The following is a 20,884-nucleotide window of genomic DNA, read 5'->3' as shown; positions in this document are numbered from 1 at the left end:
CTCTGAAGCAGCATCACCAAGGATGTCTTAAGACCCGGTGATTAAATTTTTGCTAAAGCCTCTCCTCCAGGGAATACACAGCAAGAGACAATAGGCTGAGCAAATATTAGAAAAATATCAATTTTCTGCCTTCCCCAATTTGCTGAAGATGAATGGATTGACTTCTCAAACACGGCAAGATCTCGGCAGTAAAGCTGGATTCAAGATCAACATCGTGCAACTTCTCTTCTAATTTCCAAGTTCAAACGTATACAAAATATTTATCTAAAGTACAGAGGAGCTCAGAGAGGCAAGCTGTGCAAATAATTAGTTATCTTAAGCTGTTTCACACCTGAAACAGAAGGATTTTTTTATTATTCTTAATCACATCTTTGTGGAACCAAGGTAATGACTACGCAGCTTGTGGGAAGAGTCAACCAGATCAATATTACCAGCAGAAAATGCCTTATGACACCCATGTAAATCTGTCTGAGATCTGAAACCCTAACATGAAGGAAGTAGAATCACAAAGAGAAAGATTTAGGAGAAGTGGATAGTCCTTGCAGCTAAGAACAAAATCTGCAGCCTCTCAGCTCTGGGGCTATATCTTCATGGCAATGAAAGGTGTGGTTGGCGGCGGGGGTGTGGGGGGTGTTGAAAAAGCTGAAATAGCTATTGAAATAGCTGTCACAAAACGAAATCCTGGCTGAGACAAAGCACAGGTAATTTCTACTTCAGTGTAGTTAGTTAAGCTCAAATGGGGCTTATTGTACATTTTCATGGTAAAGATATTGCAGAGGTTACTGCTGTGAGTGCAGCCCAGTTCAACAAAGATTGAAAAAAATCACCCAAGGTCACTGGGAGGCCTATGCTACATGAGGTAGAGAGGCTGAGTCCTTGAAGTCGTAGCATATCTGCATATAATGCTACAACCCCCAGCTGCCTTCCTCCTTATCAATCATATCAGGAATTAAGGTGGTAGGACTTTAGACCTGAAATGTTTTTTTAAAGTTGGTTTGACAGCGAAGCAGTTCACAGACAAGGGTTGCTTTCAGTGAATTTCCTATTTAAAAATATTGAAAAAACATAACATTGAAACTGTCAAAACATTTTGCTTCAACATTTTTCAAACAAAGTCTCTTCTGCTTTGTTTAATTAACATTTCACTATAAATTAACTTGCACGTCTCAATGAAAATTTGCTGTGGATCAAAAAGTGAAAGTTTTGGATTGCTCTGCCCCAAATTTTCTGATAAATTTTAGATTCTGACTTTTCATCCTCAGCACAGAGAGGAAAGTTTTTTAAATATCAAAAAATTTCACACCATGGGAAAAATGTTTCCCACCTACTTCTGCTGAAAATAGAAGGGCTGCAGAGCCTGAGAACTATGAAGGACACATGAAAGACAGCCGTGTTTATGTACCACTAAGTTATATTCATTTTTTCCCCAATACAAGGGCCCCAGAGGCCAGATTCCAGCATGACTCTCAACATCCACACTGTAGTTAAGCAGCCTTTTCGCCCAAGCCAGCTGGCAAGGAGTTTTCATTGCAGTGTAGTCATACCCACCTGTAACGGCTGGACTATTGCTGCTTGTTGTCTAGGTAGAATACTCTTGCTCTGCTGCTGAAAACAGTAGGGAAATGGCCAGGTGGAACATGCCTGCTGTGCTGTGATCTGTGCCCTTCTTCAGGACTAGTATGTCACAGGCTTGTCTACTTTGCAGCAAGTAACTTCAGCAACTCTTCAGCTTTCACTATTTTCAGCAGATTACAAACAGATCAGACACCACCTCTTTCTTACCTAGCACTTCTCATCCATCCATCTCAATGTGCTTTGCAAAGGCGGTCAGGCCCATTATCCCTTCTTAACAAATTGAGGCACACAAAGGGGACATTGCTTGCCCAAGGTCATTAAGAAGACCAGCTGTAGTACTTGGACCAGACGGCCCCAGTCTTTCGAAGCCCCAGTCCGCTGCTCTATCTACTCTGCCACACTACCTCCCAAATAACTGCAGACCAGATAGTGAGTTGATGGTTGAGTTGTTAAAAATGATGTCATAGTGTAACACCCCTTCCAAAATCCAATTATGAAATGCTTCTGGTTTTTTTTCCCTGCTTAGCTATTAGCATCAGTAATTTATTTATGAAATTCTCACGGGAGGAAATTCTTTCAAACATCTCAAAGCCACAGACAAAGGGAAAAAACCACATCATAATATATTTAGCAAGTGGAAGTGCAAACCACAGAAAAACAGAGCAAGAGATGGAGGTGAAGAGGTTGTGTTCATGTGTGACAAGAATCCATTCCACTTCTGGGAAATTACTGAAGGGTTAGCACCAGGGAACAAGTAGTTTACGTGAAGGGAATCTTCTGACCTCCCCTTGGCAAATAAATCCCCAATTAGCACAAGCATAACGATGGGGGCTGCTGGTTTGCACCTCTCTCTCTCTTTTTCAAAGCCTTCTGGGAAATGCATTGGAACATTTGCAATCTGTGACTATGGGCCCTGAGATTTGTTAGACATGAATGACTATATAATTTTTTTAAAAGGGTGGGGATATTATTCCCCACCTTCCAAGGAAAGGGGCAGAGGGAAAAGCCTCCGATATGGAGAGGCTGGAGAAGGGCTGTAGTGCCTCATTATTTAAAATAAAATTAAAATATACAGACAGAAATGTGCTCTTGCTTTATAGCTGAATTCTGTCCTCTAAATATTTCATTCCCGACTAATGCAGGAGCCAAATGGAAATTTTTGAGCAAAACTGCACTACTTAGAACATGCTACATTATTCATTTAGCCAGGAAAAGAAAAAAGAAAAAAGTGTGCCAGGCTGCCACAGAGTCTGTTCTGTGCACCAGTGGGCACTGGGCATTACCAGCAGGGGTATCTGCACAGCTCATCTGCGGGACACTTGGAAGGGGAAGTGGAATTTGACCCTGGACTGTGGTGAGGGAATGACAGAGAAGTAGGAGCCGGAGGGAAGATTTTGAGCTGACTGCAAGTGCCAGGAGGCCCAGGAAGAAGGGGTAAGTTGAAGGAGACAAGTGAGTGTTCCCAGCACCAGAATGTGGGGCTGGAAACATGCCTGTTGCACCAGCATGCTAGAGGCCAGGGAGAGCAGCAAATGTGACCAATATACCAAGGCTTCCAGTGGGGACAGGAGCTGCTGTGGGCATCCTGTACATTTACACAGCCAAGATTCACACCACATCTTCTGTGATCTGGGGGTCTGGGATTGGGCCCTGCGAGCCAAATGCAAGAGCTGACACGTGCTAAGAAGTGCTAGCCTCAGCTGGCAGTACCTCTTCCCCAGCTAGTCACCTCATCTGGCCTAACCAGCACCATGCGGGCAAAGTGCAGAGCTGGCAGGGCTCCCAAGACTTGACACCAACCCACCCATCCATCATCAGTCCGCTGGCAGGCCCACTGAAATACCTGGGATGTTCCCCCTTCTGCATCAGCGGGGAGTGGACTGTGCTGGGTTGCAGACTAGGTGGTAGGAATTATGTCGTACTGACTCCATGGGGTGTGTGCCTGCTTCCTTATGGTGTCTCTCTGCTGGCCAGCTCTCCACCTGCCTTTGACACTTCCCCGCACGCAGCACCCTCCACACCTCACCCAAGTGTCTGGGGTTTGGGGGCAGCCCCATCTGACCCAGCTCTCCCTTACTTATGGAGCTCTGTCCCCTCACCTCCCCCAGCAGAAAAGTCTATTGAGAGAAGTCATATGGGTCTCACACTGGAGGGGGAAAAAAGGTGGCTGTGTCAGAGGGTTTGGCCTCACTATGAAAATTATACTGACGTAAGCCTTGAGTGTGGATGCAGCCAATAAAAACAGAAGGGATTTTATCTCAGGGTTAGAACACGACCTCCCGGAATGAAATTTAATGTTGACAGATGTCCTCTTCTGTGGGTACAGATGAGTCAGCAAGGCTCTGGCAGTCAGGGGCATGATTTTTACACAGCTTAGTAGCTATGTTGATACAACTCTTCAGCCACAGACTTGTCCCAATTCTCTTTCTCTTACACCCAGATATCCCCTGTGGGGCCCTGTTATAAAAATGTGCAGGCTTAAATAAAATACTTTGTCGGTTGGACTCTGAAGCTGCATTCTCTGTCTCCCTTTTAAGGACTGCAGCTATACTTTGAGGAGCCCAGTGTAAATGGGAAGCCAGCTGCTTGCAGAGGTCACTCTAAAATCATCTAGTTTTTTGGTTTCCCTTATCCACAATGCTGTCACTTGCCAGGCCCAAATAAAATGCCAGATCTGGAAGGTTTTACAAGAGGAAAACTATGGAGCAACATTTGCCCTGTGCTTGTTCATGTTGCTTGTAGTAGGTCTTGTTTCTTCGATAATTATATTTACACAAGCTCTTCTTACAGGGTGTCTTGCTCAGAAATGCTCGTTAGCCTATTGAATCTCACTCCAATGTTAGGGTGAAGAGAAAGGGGAAAGTCAGACTCTTCCAGTTTCACCTGACAGAACCACAACCAAGACAGAAATATTTAACTGAGGCTAAAAACAAGAAAGTGAAGCTCTTTCTTTTTACTGGGTTGTATCTTGTAACAAATGCCACCATGTCCAGGTGGAATGGAGGGTGGGGTGGGCAGCAGCCCTGCCTCAGTTTCCCCATATTTTCCTTTGTCTGCTTTCTCTGTCAGTGTGACTTAGCTCTCTGGCTTTTTTAGGGAGTTCAACAGCTAATGCAATAGCAGAGTATTTCAGAGGCAAGAGAAGCAATAAAACAAAAGCCTTTTCCATCCAGTCAGGCTTCACTTTCTGCCCCTTTCCACACACAAAAGCCCCCAGCTCACCCTCAGCTTCAGGGACTCAGTCAAACCAGCAGTCCAGTCCAGACACATCCTCCTGCAAAGGGTCTGGGCAGATGCAGTCTCCAGACAACTCCTGCACCCTGACAAATCTGTCTCCTTTCCTTCCCCCGTCAGCACGCCCCTGCCCCCCACCCGACAGCTGAGAGTTCCCCTTTTTAAGTCCCCCCCTGCATTGCTTACTGAGCCTACACCTGCTTATTAACCCTTTCTTGTCCAATGTGGAATTTGGCTACTCCAGCACCTAAGTGTCCCCACGTCCCTTCCCCCATGGGTTGAAACAAAGCCCAGTTACACAGCAGAACAGAGCAATGCCTCGGAAGCACACTTGCTAGAAAACTCACAGTCTACTCTGTGTGTTGGATGGATGGAGTTAGGCAGAACACACTTGCACAGTTTCTGCCACCGTCCTCATATTGTAGGTAGTCCATATAGAGCATAACAGCCTATCACCACTGGCCGCCATGATGATATTCTCTTAGCTCAGGCATTGGAGCTCAGCCATTTGGTGCTGGACATAATGATTCCACATTGTGTTTGTGACAGAGATGGAAGGGTCATGAGCAGGAGGTCAGAACGAGGTTTCTGGCCAGTCTACATTTTACCATTGTGAAAGCAACCGGTCCAGGAGAGGAGGTGAGGTTACAAGTGCACCAACCAACTGAGCTATCTGCTCCAGAGGCCTGGTCTGCCCCACTGCCCTGAGTTCTGTAGCTCTGCCAACCTAACACTTGGTATGGACACAGCGAGGCTAACGGAAGAATGTTCCTGCAGAGATGAAAAGGACCTTCCATGGCGATACCACAATAGGCCCCATAGCCAAAGTTGCAGTAAACACCTCACCAACATCGACCCAAACCAAACCGGACCCCCTCCACTGTGACTGAGTGAGGCTGATGAATGACATTTTGATGTCCACTACGACAGAAGTGTGAACAGCTGGGAACATGAGAGCTTCTCACCAGACCAAAGCAACTAAACACACCTATGTTTGTGGCATTAGCAGGAAAACAGCTTTGGAAAGCAGAGACGAAGAACAGAAAATAGGAAATCAATGCCACGTGGCGACCAAGGGGAGCAATTAGTTCTCGGTGCGCTTCTGCTTACCGTGGTGGGACGACATTTTTTAAGTGTGTATGAACTGGATTTATATACTTACACAGAGCTGAAAAATCTTTCAGGCAATGCAGTTTAACTGTGGTGCCATTTATAAGGAGAAAAACTCTGGCTACTGTAATGGGCAGAAATAGACTCCTGGGGCCTGGTTTTCGTCTCATGCTCAGGTCAGTGAGGAGGAGCAATTCTGTTCAGTGCAATGGCAGCCACAGCCAGTCAGGGTCAGGAGAGGTGTGCCAAGCCCCAGATGAACCTGAGGGGAATATCCCTGGTGAGCTTTGATAAAAGGGTTCCTCTGTGGCTGTCCCCCTCTGCTGAAGGGCTGGGGGGGGAGGTGACACCATCTGAGAATGTTAAAACAAACAATTTAAACAGCCCCCTGGATTATCCCCTCTTAGACAGAACCGGAATCATGTTAGGGAGGAAAATATTTCATAGGGCCAGCAGAAAGCTTTCCACTCCCTTTTTCTTTTTCTTGACAAAAAGGGGTTTTGAGGGAATGACAATTTTGGTGGCTAGTGTCTGTTGTTCTCCTCAAGGACTTGATTTTTTTTTAGGTTGGAGAAATGGAATCTTTCAGTCAATCTTTCAGATCTTTATTTGTGACCATAGGGAGTTAAAAGTCCCCAAAGGAGTGCTTGGAAAGGGATTTCTGAGCAGTGTGCAGTAGGATGTTTTCTTCCTCCATGGATGGAGGACACAAGGGAGGGAGGTACTTGTCACAGTTAGAGCTGCTTGAGAGAAAGTCTGATGTTTGTATTAGACACATACCACATGTGCATATGTAGGGGTTCAGGAATAATTGAGCAAACAGAGACTTCTCTTTGCTGAACAAGATGAGATCGTTAGAGGATAACGGACTGGACTAGCACTGAGAAGACCCTGTGCTATCACAGACTCCCTCTGTGACCGCTAGTAAATCATATACTCCCTGCCTCGGTGTTGTGGCTGTAAATGGGAGATGAAAATCTCTCTTTTGTTTGCCTGGATGGTAAATGTTGCAGAGAAGAGACTGTCCCACAGCACATATATGTCCAGCTCCAAGCACAGTGGGGCTGCGATCTCAGTTGGGCCCTACTGTAATACACTGAATAAAGACCCCACCAGACAATGCTTGAGGCTTTTTTGTTTCTGTTGCCAAAAAATCTGAATGTTTCTCCAACTCCCCCCCGCCAAAAAAAACCCAAGAAGGATGAAATCCAGATATTTGTCAGTATTCTAGGGTTTTGCATTTTAGCCCAGCATTTTTTCTTTAATACAAAAATCAATACCTCGATCATCACGGCTGTGAGCTGTTTGTACCACCAGGGTCTGCTCACCCTTTCCTCCTTTTTGTCAGCCAGCCTGGCACAGCTCTCATTTTCCATCCCTCTGCTCTTCTAGAGCAGAGCAATTGCTGACTCCATTAACAAAATTAAGTTGCGCACATTGAGTGTATTGTGAAATAATCTTTTCTCCGCCAACTCTGAAAACTAAATGCTACAAATAAATAACACAACCAGGCTCCTGCAGCCCCACAGATAACTGAAAAGAAACTAGTCTCCCAACAACATCTCTATCCATCTGTCCACCCACCCATCCATCCATTGTTTATTATCCTATAGCTATCTAGTTCATCTTCATCTAATTTTTCAATCTTCATCTGCCTCTGTTTTTAAATGGCCACGGCATCTGGGAATCAGTTCTTTCCGTGAATCTCTAAAGGAATAACAACAAAGAAATCTATGAAGAGCGATCATATTTTGAAAAAGAAAATATAGGGGATGGAAGGTAGCAGGAGAGCACTGTGTTTTCCTGACTACCCAGATCTAAATATTTATAAGCGACTTTTGAAAATGCCTGACCCTGGTGAACCCCTTCTGATGAGCTGCCACCAGAAACAGCACAAGAGCAGGCAGGGCATTCAGTTAACATTGCCTGTGTAGTCCTGCATTGAGGCCTGGGATGAGCTCGCAAAGGATAGAGGGCTCTGGTAATTGGAATGCTGAATGTATTCCTGCCTATAACTGAAATGGGGGAACATCAAGCCTGCAAAATTAAGTGCAGATTCAATTAGAAATTTCACTGAAATTTCAAATTATGGCCATTTCTTAAGCGACAGAATTATACTGTGTTACAGAGAAAGTGACAGGTAATTTGGGACACTAAAGATTTCTTGGACTCTGTAGTTAATGGGGAGTTTAGCACCAATTCCTCTGTAATTTGCACTTCTGAGAAACTGCATTATTATAAAGTCAGAAATCTCTAGCTCTTTCAACTCCAAGATCTGCCAGCTTAAGATGACCAGAAATTGAGGAGGCCTGAGTCCATAGGTCAACCATTTCAATATCTGAGGCTGTGTGGCTTCCCAAAACGGGCATTCCAATTGAAGAGTTGAAAATTGGAGGTGACATTCAGAAGTCTCTGAAAATTATAACCCTGACTTCCTCCCTGAAAAGCTTATCTGAATCCTAGCTTATCCTTTGATGAGGTTACTGAAAAAGCATTCTGTTCTGAGTACTTGAAAGATAACAGGCAATGCCTGTGAACCAGAGCACTTTTCTGTAGAGGAGAAACACTACTGATTGAAACAAGCATGGGGCACTAATTAAATAGTCCAAATTGTGCAGGGCACCAAGACCTTGGTATGTCACACTTTTCCTGGGGTGACCATCTGTGCAGTTTTTGGTGGGACAGTCCCGTAGTTTGGGCGCCAAAATGGCATCCTGACTTATTTTAACAAAGGGGCTAATTGCCCCATATTCGGCCCCCTGCTGCTATGCAGGCGCAGCTGCTGGCCAGAGAACATGGGGAGAGCACATACTCATGTGCTCTCCGGCCACAGCAGAGGGAGCCAGCAAGGGGCCCTGCAGAGGGAGAGGTATGTTGGGACTCAGGGGTTGCTGCCTCCTCCTTCCCAGCTCTCCAAGGCACAGGGAAGCCGGGAGCCCACCCCCATGGCTGCCATCTGGTTCACGACTCCCTGCACCTGGAGCAGCTTCTGCCAGGAGCCCACCTGCGTGGCTGCTGCCCGGTTCCCAGCTCCCTGAGCCTAGTGGGAGCCAGGAGAACTGGCATGGCTGCCATCCTTCACAGCTCCCCAAGGCATGCGGCAGCTGGGGAGGTCCAATGGGACAGCAGCCCTTGGCAGCTGCAGCAGGGGAGCCACCTGCCCCACCATATCTTCCTTTCCTGTATTTGGCATAGGGAGGTACGGTCACCCTAACTTTTCCCCTCTGCATCCCTACACTCACAGAGGTAAGGCATGGGCTGGTCTTTTTCCGTCCATGCGAGCCTAGTAATATATGCACAAAATTCCCAGATTTTCATCATCATAGGGTCTGATTCAGCTGGACAAGCCCTGCAATGCTGAACTCTGGACATAGACACTTGCAGGCTTTAACACAACATGTTACCAGCTTCGATTATTGTCCTGCTCTTCTTCCAAGTGCATGTCTTGGTCTAAATTGTTCCCCAGGGTGAAAATCTTTTGGAGGAAGAATCGGTCTCTCTGATCTTGACATAAAGAAAAATCTCCTCAGGAAAATCTCTAAAACTTTCATTAATTAAACAAATTCTTTATTTCAAAGAAGATAGAAAAACTGAGGTCTTAGCTACTTTTGCGCATTAAAAATCCCACAAGAACTGGGGAATGAGTGTCATCCTATTCAGGAGAGCATTTAAGCATTATTCTTTAATCTAAGCCCATGCGTAAATCTCACTGACGAAAATGGAATTTAAGCACATGCTTTAAGTTAAGAAACTACTGATGTGCTTTCCTCAGTGGAATCCTTGACAAGATGGAAAAGAGAGTGAAACATGTTAATAGCTTCTAAAACAGCAGTCAGCAACCCTTCCTCGGCAGAGTGTCAAAATTCGACCTTTTGGCCTTTATGTACAGTACAAGTGCTGGTGACACTTTTTAAAGCACTAATAGTCTTACTTAATACGTAAAGTAAGATGAAAAGCTTTACCATTTAGGTGAGGATGGGTAGCATTAGTTTGTCCTTTGTTAATCCACAGGCGGCCTGGCTTTGAGCAAGCTCCCGGCTGCAGGGGTAGGTTGGCAGGGGCTGAGCGCCCACCTTGCATGCTGATGAAAAATCGGCTTGTGTGCCACTCTTGGCACCTGTGCCGGGGGTTGCTGACCCCTGATCTAAAAGGTATTACTGAGAATCAATGGACTCAATCATGTTCCATGAAACCTGAGTCCAGTTATTTAGTTATGCAAGAAAATGACCCAAATATGGTATTTGTGGAGGAAAATAAAGTAGCTTATTTTATAAACTAGACCGATAGTTGAAGCTCATGAAAAACAAGATAATGCATATAAAAATAAGATATTATGGTAAAATCAGTATTAATTATCAGAAGCAAAAGTGCTGCACTTGAGGCAATAAAAGTTTTTAATATTCTAAAAGAAAATGTCTCTCATAAAAGGATAACAGCTGGGCTCTTTGCCAGAATCCCACTGTAGGACTGTAATGCTGCTGCTGCAGAACCCTTCCCAATAAACATCCACACAGCACAGCACTAATTTGGCTACTATAACTAGGGTAGGAACAGTGAGGGGAAAGTGCTATTCCGGCAATTTACCTTTTTAATAACAGTAAATTATTCTCTACATAAAGCAACTTTGTAAGCCTCTTGTGTGCTTTACAAAGGCTATTTACCATTTCTTGCTCACTTCCCAAGGCTGAATTTTTACGGGTGGTTTTAAAACGTATATGGTACATTTTTGCCATTAATTTCTCTTGGAAAAGCCCTCAAATTCTTTAATTTATGGGAAATTGGAATTATGCTTTAATTTCTTTTATATCTGGAATTTGAAATAAATTCTGCAGCATAAGACAGACTATAAATAAGCTGCAAATGTGATCTTTAGTTGAGGCATTTAAATTATCTGTAATTAAATGCAAAACAACTTAAACTTTCAGGGAGGTGTGAGTGGGCCCTGGTGCAACATTTTTATAACAAACCCCAAGTGGACTCATTCTTGTGAAAAAAGTTTGGCCAGACAACTATATTCCTCAAGTGGAAAGAGATTGCTTTTCAAGAGAACTCAGATTTCCATCTTCGCATTCAGCAGTTTGTGGGACTTTGTGCGTAAAGATTCTGAAGGGTTGCAAAATAGTGCAACACAGAAAAAGTCAAATCACATGAAATCAGATACGTAACACTGATGTTTGAACTATGCACAAATTGAATCATTGTTCCCACCAAACTGTATTATGCAAAGAATTCTAAGAGCTAATGCAATGATAAAAAGAACACAGAAATTTTGACAGAGGTAAAAAATCTCATGTTTCTGGGGTAAAATCAATCTGTAAGTATTGGGGGAAATGATGAATCTCATGTGGTGCAGAATACAGGTTGAACATGTCTAAGCTGGAACTCTATCTTATCCAGCAACACCTGCAATCCAGCATGATTTTAGTTAGCCGGATGACCACTTATCATGGGTGTGGCCAAATTTCCCCTGGTCCCATAAAGTTTGTTTACTGCCACCTGTCCTGGCTCTCAATTTTCTGTGCTCTTATTTAATGTCTAACTATCTCCTAAGAGCCCAGTAAGCACTGGAAGTGTTGGTAATGGTGCTAGACAATATTGACCTCCCATCATCTGGCAAATTCTCTTGTATGGCACTGGTCAAGTCCCGAGGCTGCTGGACTAAAAAGGTTCAGTCTGTATCCTACATGAGCCCACAGCAGGTTTTCTTGCACTTTTCTCAGAAGCAGCTAGTACTGCCCACTGTCAGAGAAAGGATACTGAACTAGCTGGACCCTTTGTACCTCAGTTAAAGATATTACCTATTATATTGTGAAATATCACAGACCTGATCCTGTAAACACTTGAGTAACTTTATGTCTGCTAATGATATCTTTGAAGTCAGTGGGAGAACTCATTTTTACAGAATAGCTTGTGTGCTTAAGAGTTTGCAGGATTGGGGCCCTGGAGAAACGAACGTTAGGAAAAAAAAAAGTTACTCATCTGAAATCATTTGTTCTGAAACTAGTTGTGTTTCTTAATTCCCTCCCCACCTACACTGACAATAATTGTTTTCTGGTTCACTGCTTCCACGCCCCCACCAGTGCCTTCGGCATTTCAGTCACTGCAGTGTGACAGTAGCTGGTATTTTGAGTGTTTGGTATCAAAAGGACTGCATTATTATACGGTTAACAGAATGCATTTTGCAGCTGCCAGAAAAAAAAGATGGAAGTAACTTTAAAATGGAAGGTCCATTTAATCTGATTCTGGGGGAAGATCAATGAAGCTAATATGTGCATGGGGAAATGATGCAAATTGCAGATGCTTAATTGAAGAAAACCTGGAAAACAATAAGCCTGAAAAATGATAGGGCTCAGCAAATAATGTACAATCAAGGAATGCTCTACAGATCCAGAATGTCAAGGGAATCTTGGGCTGTCGACTCAGAAACAGTAGGCCAGATTGAGAACTATGTTTGTTGGGGCAGCTGAAATGGAGTCACACATTTACACCTGCCAAGCACAGGTCTGAATTTAGCCCTCTGTGTTACAAAGCAGGCAGCTTATACTTTTCCTGGACTCCTACATTCAGCTCTGTCAGAGTGCCTTAATACAGCAAGAAAGAACAAACTAGGAGGGTGTGGGGGTTAGAGAACAGTGCAGAGAATCATCATGGGTGAGAGTGAGGGGGAACTGTGACACAGAGTAAGAGGGGGCTCCCTTTCTCTGCAAAGGGTTGCCAAGGCAGCTACAAAACACAGACAAAGAAAGAAAAGAAGGGACCTAGAATGAAAAACAGGGAGGAAAAAAATGAAGTTAGAAGGATCAAAGGTTAGGAAAATGTTCCATGAATTACCCATGACAAGCTGCCATCTTTAATAAATCTCTCCCTGCTTGCTCACCCCCCTCCCCCCGACACACATTGCCTAAGCGCTCACCTGTTATGTTACACTGACTTTTAATGGTGTGATTGCTGATGGACTGTTCTCCCTGGCTGCGGTGGCCGAAACAACAAAGCTAAACACCACTTCAGGGAAATCCTTCAAAGGCCCCTTGCCTTGAAAATGCTGAACATTATTTCCATGGGCTCTTAAACAGAATAATTCATTAGTCAGCTAAGAACAATCAATATCCCACTCCAACAATTTATACACTGACTCCGTTTACCCAGTGGACCCTCTTTGATAATATTATTTATGATTCCAAATAACTCCATCGGTGTTCAATAGAGCTGGGAGGTGCCTAAGGGACCAGGGCACAATCAAATTATGAAGACATATGGTTTACTCAGCAATGGCAGTGTTCAAATGTGTTTTGTTGCTGTTAGCCTTGCTGCAGTACCTGCCTCAATCAGTTATACAACCTTTTCTAATATCCGTTACTATACGGGAACACTTTTTCAGGGTGAGGACTCTGACTCAGCCAGCTGAGGGAGGCTGCTGTATGGGGTATTTTATGGCGGCTGTTTCAGGATTCTTAGAACTGAAGGACACCAATGCATGCGAGGCTGGAACTGGAATTAAGCTTCTGTACTGCTTAGGTTCTCGGGGGAGGGTGAGAGATTGGAAAGAGGAGGAGGTTATTTGCAAAAATGACAATATCTTCCACCAGTGTTCCCTGTAAGCTGAGCACTTGAGTGGCTGCCCAGGAGAGATTCAGGTGCCAGCCAGCTGATTAGCAGAGCACCCACAGCCACCCACAGCTGGCAGCATGTGTTTCTACTGCTGGACCACATCTGCACATGCCTTGGTGCACATAAAATTTATTCTGCATGCAGATGGAAAAAATTGGAGGAAACCCTGTCCTCCATGAGAGATGAGAGTCAAATAAGTCTCCCCTTACCTATGGGAGGTTGAGAGACAAAAAGATTTCAATGTCCTACCAAAAACCTGTGGCTCAGGCAACCATCCATCCCATATTGGGTGGGATCGTCCTGTATTTGGGGCACCGAAAAGGCTTAGAATCATAGAATCATAGAATAGTAGGACTGGAAGGGACCTCGAGAGGCCATCGAGTCCAGCCACTCCCCCCACGGCAGGACCAAGCACTTTCTAGACCATCCCTGAAAGCCATCTATCTAACCTCTTCTCAAATATCTCCAGTGATGGAGATTCTACCACCTCCCTTGGCAATTCGTTCCAGTGTTTGATCACCCTGACAGTTAGGAACTTTTTCCTAATGTCCAACCTGAACCTCCCCTGCTCCCATTTAAGTCCATTGCCTCTTGTTCTATCCTCAGAGGCAAGGAAGAACAAGTTCCCTCCCTCTGCCTTATGACACCCTTTTAGATACCTGAAAACTGCTATCATGTCCCCCCTCAATCGTCTCTTTTCCAAACCAAACAAGCCCAATTCTTTCAGCCTTTCTTCGTAGGTCATGTTCTCTAGACCTTTGATCATTCTCGTTGCTCTCCTCTGGACCCTCCCCAATTTCTCCACATCCTTCCTGAACTGCGGTGTCCAGAACTGGACACGATACTCCAGCGGAGGCCTAACCAGCGCAGAGTAGAGCGGGAGAATGACTCCTCGTGTCTTGTTCACAACACACCTGTTAATGCATCCTAGAATCATGTTTGCTTTTTTTGCAACAGCATCACATCACTCCCGACTTATATTTTAAAGGAGACAAATTGTCCTGTACTTAGGCCCTGGGGGGCTGAGGGAGGGGGTGGGAGCACCCGTGGCTGCCTCTTCCCCGGGTCTTGGTGCAGCTGGGAGGAACCACCCCTCCCCCACATATTTCCTGTCCCATATTTGGGGCATGGAGATATGGTCACCCTACCTGTGGCAGATCTGAGCCCAGAGGCCAGCTCTCCTGAGTCCCAGCCCAGTGCTCTCACTTCAGCCCTTACTCTTAGCTTATTATTTCCTTGCAAAAGGAGAGGTTTGCATCCTTGTGAGCTCCACTTCCCCTGGTGCCCCTGAAGTTGCTGGAGTGGGTATTAGATGCTGAATTATGCAGCTTTAATCTCCCAGCTCAGGATTGCTTGTTTCTCCTCCATATTGTTTGCAATGACTTGCATGTTCTGTCCCTTTGTAAACTCAGCAATCAGCCCTGCTGGGTGATGCTGTTCAGATGGCGATGCCTGTGTGTTTGCCAAGCTCCTTTTCGAACAAATTTACAGAGTAAACATTCTGAGGCATCATCAATTGTAAAAATAAATAAATAACAACACAACAAAAAGCCTTTTGTGGTCTCTGCCTCACAGAGTCTCTTTTTCCTCTGTCACTCTTTGTTCCCCACCCACATCCCATCAGGTAATTAAAGATCCCAGAGCACTTCTATTGTACGAACAAGGGTGTTAACCCCAGGGTCCTGGCTGAACTCCACTCCAGTAAAATTACATTTGGCCTCTCTAAATTCCCCTTTGGTGAGAGCACCTGGATTCTGCCTCTTTCTCCCCCACCTGTGTTCAGAGGTTGGCTAACACGGCTGCAATCCCCGGCTAACTGGCAATTCCATCACCTGAGTCGGGAAGCAAGAGAGAGTGGTTTGTTTCTGTCTCGCTTGACAGAACTGCATCCTACAGGCCCCAGTGTTCCAGCAAGTCTTGGCAGCCGGGTGCACGCACCAGTGACTGTCTACCCACCCAGGGGCACCACTAAATCATAAACCCTTTTCAGTGTCTGACGCCAATCCTGAGACTTCTCATCAGTGGTGAGCAACTTGTGGCCTGTCGGGGGTTCGATGTGGTGACTCACGAGACATTTTGTTTACTGTCGCCCATGTGCAGGGTTGCCAGATTCTGCTGGTTTCCATTCATGTGGTGTTTTTCCTACGACTATTACTCAAGTGACGCACATGTAAAAGCCAGGCTGCATGAAGTGAGGTGCCTGATGATTGTACACAACACTGGGAGAGCCATGCACTCCCTTTGCATCCAGCCAAAGCACTGATACACGTTATTCACCACATTCTAGGTACACAAGTGCCATTAGCAAAACCACCCTATCCCCCATAGACCATCTTGGTTACGACAAACTTGTGGCCCACTAAAATGAAGGAAGGCCACACATATGGCCCACTCTCTAGCCTAGATTGCCCATCACTGCTTCTCATCTTTGTACTTCACCTGGTAACAATCAGACCAGCATGGACTTCCACTCTGCTTTCCTTGTCTAAGATACACCTGCCTCAGGAGCTGTGTATGAATGTGCATAATTGTAAGAGGAGAAGAGATTCTGCTCTGCCTCTTCCCTGTGATAGCCTGCAACAGGGCAATTGTCATACCATGGCTGAAAAAGGGTTAAAACAGCTCTTGGAGAGCCCTGGGGCACGAGCCAACCAGAAGGCTTAAGGCAGCCAATCAGGGCCTGGGTAGGCTATATATAAAGGATTGCAAGAAACTGGGAGCCTCTCTCTCCCACCAGACCTAGAGGGAGAAAGATTATGTACCTATTGGGGGGGCAGTGAGGGGGTATCATGGACAGAGAAGTGGTGGGAAATATCAGGACAGCTGCAGGCTAAGACCCTGACACAGGTACACAGGAGGGAACTTGGGCTCTTGGAAGTGGTCCTGGAGGAAATAGACAGCAGGTCCAACCCACATGGCCAATTGTAAGAGGGACCAATTTAGACTTCAGGTTGCCCCTAGAGGAGGGGTCAGATCAAGAAATGCAGTGGGTCACTGAAGCAAGTATTGGGGCTAGGCATAGCCAGTTCCCTGAAGGGGAGGAACCCAGGGATGGGCACGGCCAGCAGGCAGTACCCCGGTGCGGGGCACCATGATCTGGGAGGAATGAGGGTCCTTACATGGTCTACCAGAAGGAGACAGGTAATGATGTAAAGAAGGAGAGGCTGCCAGAAAATGGCATGCCTGGGTGGCAGAGCTTATTCCCAGAGCTCTCAGCAGGAGGCGCCGTGGCAGTGAGTGTGACCATTTACACAGCCCTATTTTGCAGACTCTCCACTGGGAAGTGGTGTTGTAGTAAGCCAGGCTCATATGTTCAGAAGTGGACTGGCAATGCCGTGACACCCATATTTTTTTTTAAAGTTCTGAGCCACTGTAGTTCATAGGGAGTAGATCAGACCAAGCTGTGGTTCCTTAGCATTTCAGAAAATCATGTTGCTTGCCAGGCTTCTAAAACTGGAGTCCCCCCAAATTAATCCAGTCACCTCCCCAACATTTCTGCTTAAATCCTGCTCAGGAAGTCTTTATCCAAGAAAGAGGGATCAAACCTAGAATGCATCTTGCCTTGCCCAAACCCTTGCATTGTAGCCTCTAGCCTGAAGAAGAAAAGGATCGCTGGTGTGTTTAGTACCAGATGCCCAGCTCTGAGACTCCCAATTATGAAAAGATGCGGAGCACTGAATCTTCTGCAATCAGGCCCCTTGAAGGTTACAAATTGCACAGCCTGCCATGGAAATATAGGGCAACATCTATGCAATCATTTCCAGGGTGAGGAATGGTCCCCTCCACATGCAGACTTCTTCCAATCTGTTCAGCTTGCCTGGGAGACAGGGCTCTGCAGAAAGTCAAGAAACATCAGGCTGTCTGACTCCTGAGGGCCCCATGTCAGAGACCTCTTGTCATGGGGTGTTCCAGAGACTTTACAAAAATATTCTGATTACATGAATGACATAACTGAGATATACTTTATGCAAGATGGTTCATGTAAGATGTCATTGGAAAGGTTGTGATTTACTGGATACAGTGATCTAACTGTATGCACGTATCTTTTCTGTATGTGGAGTTAGGAATACAAATGGCAGAAAGGGGGAGGCATAGCTCAGTGGGTAGAACATTGGCCTTGTAAACTGAGGTTAGGTGCTCAAGACCTTTAAAGGATCTGAGGCAAGTTAGATTAAAAATGCACCAGTGATAGGCCCGGTTGTGAGGGCAGGGAACTGGACTCAATGCCCTCTCAAGGTCCCCTCTAGCTCTATGAGATAGGGGTGTGTGTGTGTGTGTGTGTGTGTGTGTGTGTGTGTATAAATTGTGCTGCATGACACCTATTACCAATCTTTGAAGCCCATCAATAACAGGTGATGAACTATAAAAGAGCTTAGCCTCCTATGAAGATATGGGTCAACCCAAGAAGGCTGGTTATAGGGTCCTTATGCAGACAGGTGGCCATGTCACATGATACTGGCACCCATCTTGAATTCTGAACTTTTCCATCAGAAATGGGTGTAGAGGTGTTGTTTCAAACTAGGGCACAAAGGACTCCTGCCTTATGCAAACCCTATTTAAGGGTGGAGAGTGAAGTAATCCTGGCCATCAGTTCTCCCCAGCTACCCCTCCCAAATATCTGCTGAAAACAACGAAAACTGAACAAGGGGAAAGAACAGGGCCCAGGCTGGAAGGATGTCTGGACTGTTAAGCTTCTTAGAACTACATTATCTCTGCATTATGCATTACTGGGTATACTTCTCTATTATCCAGAATATTTGAATATCCAGCAACCTCCCATCCTGAGGGCTGCAATATAAGAGCATTTATTGTATTAATACTTGGCCCCATAGCCATGTGTGAGAGTCCATAAAATATTGCTGCCATGTTGGGATGGCATGGAAAAACTCAGCAGAGATTACAGGCCTGAGAACCAGCCATAGTGCAAACCCTTCTGAGTCACAGGCAGCCTCAAATGGACTACAAGAAAGCCCAAGGGTTGCTGTAGGCTACAAAGCAGGGTGCCTGCCACAAGCCTCCCAGCTCCCTCCTTTCAGCACTAGCAAGGCCCAAGGCAGAGGTGGGCAGTGCTGGAAAGGTGAAGCTAACAGAGACAGCCTCCGGCCCAGGAAGCTGAATCAGAAGTGGAGCCAGGTAGAGGTTGTGAAAGGGCAGAATCCTGTCCCGGTCTCCAAAGGATGCAGGGCTGCCAGGGGGCTCCACCCTCATTTCCTGCAGCTGCTGCTTCAGCTTCGTATGCCGATTCTGGAACCACATCTTGATCTGCACTTCAGACAGCTTCATCTTTGCAGCCAGCTTGCAGTGCTCAGCTGAACTCAGGTACTTGTGGTGCTTGAAGGAGCTCTCCAGGGTGCTGATCTGCGCGAGGCTGAAGGTGGCGTGAGCTGAAGAAGTGGGTCTGCCCCATGAAAGCTCATCATCTCATAAATTATTTTGTTCGTCTTCACGGTGCTACATGGCTGCTTTTTTGTTTTGTTAGTCTAGGATGCAGACTAACACGGCTACCTCTCAGGTGCATTTAGGGTGAGAGTTTGCATGTCACCATTTACTGTAGCGTGTCTAGTTTATATTGCATGCTCTGTATTATTATGTTAGTAATCAGCTTTTTCTGTTTGCTACTTCTTTAACCACTTAAAATACAGCTTTTCATGGGTAATAGACTTATTTCTGGTTTACAATGTACTTGTTGATGTAATTTCTAACTGGTGGGCAAGAGGCTGTGCATATATTCCTTCACACAGAAGTAGGTGGTGAACTTCGTATAACCTGGGTTGGTACCCCAAAGAGGGGCATGTGAATATCTGGATGTTGGAGTAATCCCTGATGCTGAGTTTTCCCAGAACTGTTCAGAGTGTCTGCATTTCTGCAGCGGAGGGTGGCCTGGCCTGCAATCTTTGGTGGAGGAGGCTGGAAAGGCTGGCTAAGCAAAACAGGGTTTAAGTGGGAGTGGGGGAAGGAGGTGCAGGCCAGCAGAATAGGCTGACTCAGTGGTATCTCAGCACCTCAGCTCTCATCCCATGAGTTCTACCCATTACAGGCCCATATAGCAGCAACCAACAAAAGAAGGAGAAACAAATCAACTGCCAAATGTCCTTCTCTGCTGCCACCCCTTCTTGAGCAACTACATAGAACTATAGAAAATTAGGGTTGTTTGTTGGGTTCCAGCTAAAAGGGAAGGGGTTCCCTTTCAATTCCTCTTTTTTTCAGGCTTGGTTTAAATAACACTGGGTAATAATCTTCTCATTCCTCCACTTGAATACCTTGAATTCCTTAAACGGCACTGAATCTGAGTGGTGGATAAACATTAGTTTCACAGCTCACAAAGCAGAACTGCTGGCTACTGGCAGTCTAGAGGAAATGAGTTCCTTTTTAGACCCCTGACAGCATTTCGAATGGGTTCATCTTTTCCCAAGCTGCCAGTCAAGTTGGTACCAGGGGAAAAAAAAACACTGTTGATCTATTTCCCACCATCCCATCCAGAGCTGAAATCTCTTAGAGCATGGAACAGTTTTACTTTAATGTGCCATGGTGCACGGGTGTGGAGTGGGTTGCTCAACGCTCACCCACCCGAGTGACTGGCAAAACCTGTATGCTTGGCTATCAATATCTTTTAGAGTGTGAACTTTGGCTGGAGGATTCTTTATTCAGTGGGAGAAGCAGGGACGAGAAGACTAGGTGAAACAAACAATGAAAAAAAGTTTTCACATTTCCCTTTTCACCCAGGCTGGGCACTGTCAGCTCCTTCCTCAAATACTCCTTAATTAAAAGCAGATTGCTACTGTAGGGAGAGAAACTCATTTACCATCCAAAAGCAGCAAAAAATGGCTGCTAAACCAGCTATCACCAGTGACCAGAGACATCTCCCACTGTATTACGCTTTCATTGGGACGCTGAATCGTTTGTCAGGAAGGCTTCCCAACACCCAGAGCTGTAGGACAGATTAACTAGCAACAATGATGTTGTGGCAAAGAGGGAATTTTCTGAAGCATTTTTTAGAAATGATATGCCTGACGGTGACTTGCATGGCTAGGGATTGCAATGACTCCTCTTGGGCCACAGCATGAGACAAAGTGTTTGTGTCACATGCCTATCTGGGCTGGCATTGATGAATCATTCAAATGCTGGAGGAAACTAACCCATATTAATGGAGAACAATGAGACAATGGAGAAACAAAGTGACAAACAGAACAGCAAAGAGAACCCTGAGGCTACCCAGCCACCACAGCATCAGTCACATGCAGATTCAGGGAAGGCAGTGATATTGCCTCTGTATTGGGCACTGGTGCAACTGATGCAGGAATCCTGTGCCCATTTCTGGTGTCCACCTTCCAGGGAGGATGTCAATGTCCTGTTAAAT

Source organism: Carettochelys insculpta, chromosome 25, assembly GCF_033958435.1.
Source record: "Carettochelys insculpta isolate YL-2023 chromosome 25, ASM3395843v1, whole genome shotgun sequence".
NCBI classification, from domain to species: Eukaryota; Metazoa; Chordata; order Testudines; family Carettochelyidae; genus Carettochelys; species Carettochelys insculpta.
The sequence above is the reverse complement of the archived record's forward strand: the minus strand, read 5'-3'. Positions refer to the sequence as shown.